The 6,024-nt window shown below is 41.1% G+C and overlaps 1 pseudogene; it reads left to right on the top strand.

The window, feature by feature from the left end:
* The first annotated feature begins 5,936 nt into the window (after window positions 1–5,936).
* On the top strand, window positions 5,937–6,024 carry LOC112862990 (U6 spliceosomal RNA; annotated as a pseudogene).

The raw sequence follows: 6,024 nt of genomic DNA, 5'->3' as shown, positions 1-6,024 counted from the left end.
CCACGCCCTCTAGGTGGCCCATGACCGGCTGTGTTCCTCGAATGATGTGGCCATCCTGAAGGGGTCAAAGGCACACAGCTGCAGCAGACAGGAAGAAGCCAGGGCAGGCACATTGGACCATCTTCATAAGCTGCTCACTGCTCTCCCAACTCTTCTTCAGGCTGCTGCCTGGCATCATCCTCAAATGTACTGGCAGAAACGGAAGAGGGATCCATGGAACAGGCAGCCTGGGAGCTCCTGGGAACCCCCTTTATCACCACCATTTCAAAGCCTCTCATAAATGACAGAGGACAAGTGACAGGTGGCTCCAGCAAGTCCCCGTGCCGCAGCAGGTGAACGTGTCAGAGAAGAGGAGTGGACTTAGTTTACACAGAACACTGAAGAGTGACTGGAACAATAACAAAGCAGTTTTGAAGCAGAATTCACATGGTCCCTTTATTTTTAGGCAACTTTGGATGACAAATGGTGGCACACACACATTTTCAGCCCTGCAATCACTTCAGAGGAACTCCTTCCTCTTATCGGCCAACTGAACTCATCTGGAAGCAGCCCACCGAGGCACGAGCGGGACTCCCTGCAACGGCTAGTTCAACCTGACAAGTCTCCCTACTGCCTTTGTTTGTTTTTATCTTTAATACTGGAAACATTAAGGAGCTGAAGAACTTTGGCTGCTGACCACTGGACTCCCCTTACTCATTAACTAGGTTCCGCTCCACTTCTGGCTCAGCACTTCGAATTTGGCATCCATGCAGCGACTTCCCCTGGGGAAGGACGACTGGGATGGGACAGGTTCTGGGAAACTCTTCATGAGGACCTCTGAATTATGTCCCTTGAAGGTACAGAGAGCTCTGCCAATCCCAAGGCCACTTCCCAATTTCTAACTCTGCTGTGTGTGATGCTTCTTTACAGAACAGTTCTTAAAATATTTACTTTTCAGCAAGGGAATGATGGCAGTGTTAGTTCCTAGAGATGAAGACACCATGCCATTGGGTTGGCTGCCATTCATTTTGGGAAACCTAAGGGAATTATTTGTACAAAGATAGGGCTAGCTAGTAACTGTCCACTGTCCTCAGAGATTAGTTTGAGGTCACCTTAAATGTGTGACAGATGCTACAGCCTAGGGTTTTAAGGATTATAGAGAACAATAAACATCAAGTATAGAGTTAGTCAGGTCCTTCCCTCAAAAAGAAAAAAAGAGAGAGAGAGAAAAGTTTTTAGTTCAAGGAAATTTAGGTGGTGACCCTCCTTTAGGGTTATTTGATATTGCATTATATTATTAACTAACAGCAATGCTTTGTAGCCCATTAGTGTCCTTGGTTGTTTACATGGAACAAATAATCTGCATAGAGTTAAAGGAAACAGATTATATGCACGCTTCAGAATAAACTGAGAGAAGGCTCATCCTGGCCATGATTTGTGGTTGATGCCAGAGCCTTCCTTACCCAGCACCTTGAGGGCCCAGTGGAGGGAAGAGCTGCAAAGGGTCCACTTCTAATGGGTCATTAGACTTCTTCACAATGGTAGGTGTGGCCCTTGTGGACAAAGTACCCTCAGTGTCTTAAATTTATCACAATAAGGAGTCTAAAGAGAACAAAGGAAAGAGGGAATGGGAGTCCCTTAAAAAGAAATGTGAAATCATTTTTATCCTCCAACCAGTGAATTAAAACCTATTCATATTATAAGCATGTATAATGGATACATACATTAGAGTACACGGTACTCTAGTTTCCACCTGAGGGAGATATTAATTGAGGTACAACAAACTGTACGTAGTCAAAGTATACAACTTGATGAGTTTTGACCTATGTTCTATTCCTTGAATGGGATGAGACTTGTTGAATTTCCTCGGAAAGTTTCTACTGCCTTGGGAATCTCACCATATGGGACTTAGAAGGTCTCGGGGCAGGGAGGGGGAAGAAGTCAACTGTTATACATGCACAGATCCCAGCACCAGAGCATAAAAGTAACATCCGGAGGGACCTGAAGAGCAAGGAGACCATAAAATCAACCATTCTCTGTAAGCGGCTCTGGGACAGAAGGCAAGAGGAGGGTCCTTTTTCATCTGTATTCTCTTCTTTGCCAACACGGTCCATAGGAAGGTGCCACCTCTCGTCTGGATGGCTGCACTGGGTGGCAGCAAGGGTCACACAAGATGACGGGGTCCCCAACCAATCCACTGGCGGTAGAGTCTCAGTCCAGGGTTCTCAGAGGCCTAAAATTAAACAGATTGAACACACAGCAGGAGGGGAGGCACCGCTCGGAGAAAAGGGCCACGAGTCCGTAGGCATGATGTTGCCTAGTATGTCACACAGCATCTTTCAAAAACAGCTGCCAACACTCTCGGTCTGTTTTTTCCCTTGCATCTTACCCATTGCGTAATAAGCTCTGTGTCCCCTGGCCTTGAACCGGGGTGCGTCTTTGTGGTTGTCTTATCTAAGAAAGTTCTGTAGAGGTGAAGATGTATGACTTCTGAGACAAGATCACAAAAAAGTCATTTTCTTTTTTTTTTTTTTTACTTTGTTCTTTTGGTATGCTCATTCACAGAACTCAGCCACTATGCTGGGAAAAACACTAAGCAGCCACAGGGACAGTCTCAAACCATCTTCTCAGAAATAACTTCCTCACAAGGGGAAAAATAAAAGCTATATAGTGGAGAAACCTGGTGGGCATTACCTTAACCAAGTTCATAAGCCAGTTAACATGATCAGTAACGAGGGAAACAGACACTATGTGTCACCAGGCATAACACACTGAGAAAGACACATCACTTCAGAGGCATTTCTGCAAACAATGAAATCTAGCAACAAGAAATATCAGATACACACAAAGAGAAAGACGTTCTAAAAAATAATTGGCCTGTACTCCTCAAAAATGGCAAGATTAAGACAGACAAAAAAAAAAAAAAATACAACAACAACAACAACCCAAAACCGGTTTCCGATTAAAGGAGATTAAACAGGCATTTCAGCTAAATGTTATATATGGTCCTGGACTGGATCTTAAACTGGGGCAGGGAGGGAGGAGAATAACTATAAAAATATTACTGGGATAGTTGTAGAAATCTTAACATACACTCTGAATTAGACAATAGCATTACATAACTATTATATCTCCTAACTTTGATAATTCTACTCTAATTATGTAGGGGAATGTCTTAGCTCTCAGGAAATACACACAGGAATGTTTCCAACCTCCTTTTAAATGGTTCAGAAAAAGAAAAATGTACGTGGGAGTAACTAGCAAATCTGGAGAAACGGTATACCGAAGTTTCTCATCCCATCCTTGCAAATATTCTGAAAGTTTCAAATTATGTCAAAATAAAAAGCTCTTCCCAGGGAAACCCCCCAAAAGAAGAAAAGGACGTATATAAACGTATAAACACGTATATGGGATGGGGCTGGTTTGGGCACAAGGCAATACTTGCTCCTAGAGGCTTCTCTGAATCAACAAGCTTACAGGCTGGTTGTGCTTTAGGGAACAATGGGTGACCCTCAGAGAAGGGGCATCAAGTACAGAGGATGTCATGGATTCTGGACAGGGGTCTGGACCAGCAAGGGACTCCCACAGCATAGCGATCAGCCTGTGCAAGCTCTTCCTTTTGTGACACCTTGTGGCAAAAAAGAGCTACTACAGACTTCTCTATTTGCCAGGATTAACCTTTGAGCTCAGTCATCTCCCAGAGTTCTTGAACAATTTGGGGGGAAAGATTTTAAGGAGACATTACGCTTCCTATTAAATATGGCAGGTGAGTTTTCAAACTAGACCGTAGGAGAAAAAAAAAAAGACATGTAAGAGTGTTTGTATCCTGAGTTTACCAGGTGATGCCAGTCATACTTCCTAAGCTTTGTATGCTCCTGTGCAACAACTGTGTCAAAAACTAAGCAAGTGCCAAGAAAAGATGATGAAAATACAACTGGGTAAGTTCTCATGAATGGGAAAAATTCAAAACAAAGCTATGTAACAGTCCTTTTGCATCATTCGTGTTCTTGAAAAGTTGTTAGTAACCTGAATTGTTATAATTGAAATCATATTTCCATTGTAATGAGAAGCATTTAAAAGACTATTATATATTATAGCACAACATTTTGAAATGTGAATACTTACAGACTTTAAAAAATTTTTTAATCTAAAATTTCAGTCTCTGAAAAAGTCATGTTCCTGTAAAGGGCAGCATTCCTTCAAAGTTGGATGTTTAAATAGGTAGAGACTAGTGATAAGTCATGTTAAGCGTGAGAGCAGAAATTCCGTGTTTTAAAATAGTGGACAACATGATAGAAAAAAAATGTGTGTACAGCTACTCAGATAATTTATTGATAAGACAGATAAATCTTTATTACTTTCATTTTTTATATTGCTTCATGTATTATCAAGACTGTTTTGGTTATAAGAGACAGAGATCCAAATCAACTAGTGTAAGCAAAAAATAAAAAAATAATAAAGTGAATTTATCGGCTTATACAACTGAAGTATAAACAAAAAATAAAAAAACTAATAAAGTGAATTTATCGGCTCATACAACTGAAGAGTCCAGAGGTAATTCTAACTCTCAGGCATGGCTAGATATAGAAGCTCAAATATTTCCTTCCTTCCTTCCATCCTTCCCTCCTTTCTTCTTTCCTTTTTTCCTTCCTTCCTTCCTTCCTTCCTTCCTTCCTTCCTTCCTTCCTTCCTTCCTTTCCTTCCTTCCTTCTTCCCTTCCTCTCTTCCTTCTTTCCTTCATTCCTTCCTTCCCTCCTGTCATCTATCACTTTTCTACTTCCCTCTTTAATTCTCTCAGTTGCTCCTTGTACAAACAGCCTCCTCCTTCGTGCCAGGGAAGACAGCCAAGAGCAGATAGACAAGTCTCTCAATTTGCTCTATCAGCAATGTCTGGGGAAATACTCTGGTCCAATTTGGATCACAAGCACATGCCTGGGAGGAAAGGAGGGAGGCCATGTGATTCAACCCTTCCAGGATCATGGCCCAAGGTGGGAGGCAGAGTAAGATGTTACAAGGTGTAGTTCCCCTAAAGAACCAGAAAAAAAGGGGAAAATGTGGTACAAAAACCACAGCTATTCTCCCCCATACTTGACAAAGGCAGCTTTTTATAATATAATTCTAATGGACCTAAACATAGCGATAGAAGCTCTTTAAGGTAAATATTGGACAAATGCACAAAGATCTATTACAATACATTTAAAGAAGGTACGGTTTTATAAGAGCCCAAGATTTTTAAAAATCTAATAGAGGTTTGGTTAAACAAATCCTACTTTATTCATGAAATAGTTTTGCATTTATTTATATAGAAATGTATTATTGATAGGGAAAACATAAATTTAAAACAGTACGCACTTATCAAACAGTATACCAATAGTTTTGTTGGATAAAACCACTTTTGTTTTATAATGTATTTTCTTATGTGCTTACATAGCTTACTATGCATTTAAAAAGTAGGGCAGTACATGCAAAAAATGTTATTTCAGGCTAGAAAGAGATGAATGATAGATGATTTTCTTTGGCCTGTTTACATTTTTTTTATTTTTCTATAGAACCACATATAAAACAAAACTCAAATACTATATAATCCGAAGTTTTATGCATCAACTTTAGTTGCAAGTACTAATCCATTTCAGACTAGCATAAGGCCTGGAGGCAGTCAGTTTCAAGATGGTGGCGACAGGTCTGTGTCAGGCCTCACTAGCTTACTTAGTTAACTTGGACTCAGCGATTCGGTAAGAAATGATAATTGTGCTGTCAAAAGAGGACCACTGTGGGGCACGTCTGGGGGGGCTCAATTGGTTAAGCATCCGACTTTGGCTCAGGTCATGGTTCATGAGTTCGAGCCCTGTGTGGGGCTCTGTGCTGGAAGCCAGAGCCTGGAGCCTGCTTCAAATTCTGTGCCTCCCTCCCTCTCTGCCCCTCCCCCGTTCTCTCTCTCTCTCAAAAATAAAAAAAAATAAAACATTAAAATTGGAATGATACAGAGAATACCAGCATGTCCTCTGCACAAGAGTGACACACAATCCTGAAACGTTCCATATTAAA

The sequence above is a fragment of the Puma concolor genome, chromosome B2 (assembly GCF_028749965.1).
Source record: "Puma concolor isolate L17-30 chromosome B2, mPumCon1.1.hap2, whole genome shotgun sequence".
NCBI classification, from domain to species: Eukaryota; Metazoa; Chordata; class Mammalia; order Carnivora; family Felidae; genus Puma; species Puma concolor.
This window is presented reverse-complemented; position numbering and strand designations above follow the sequence as displayed.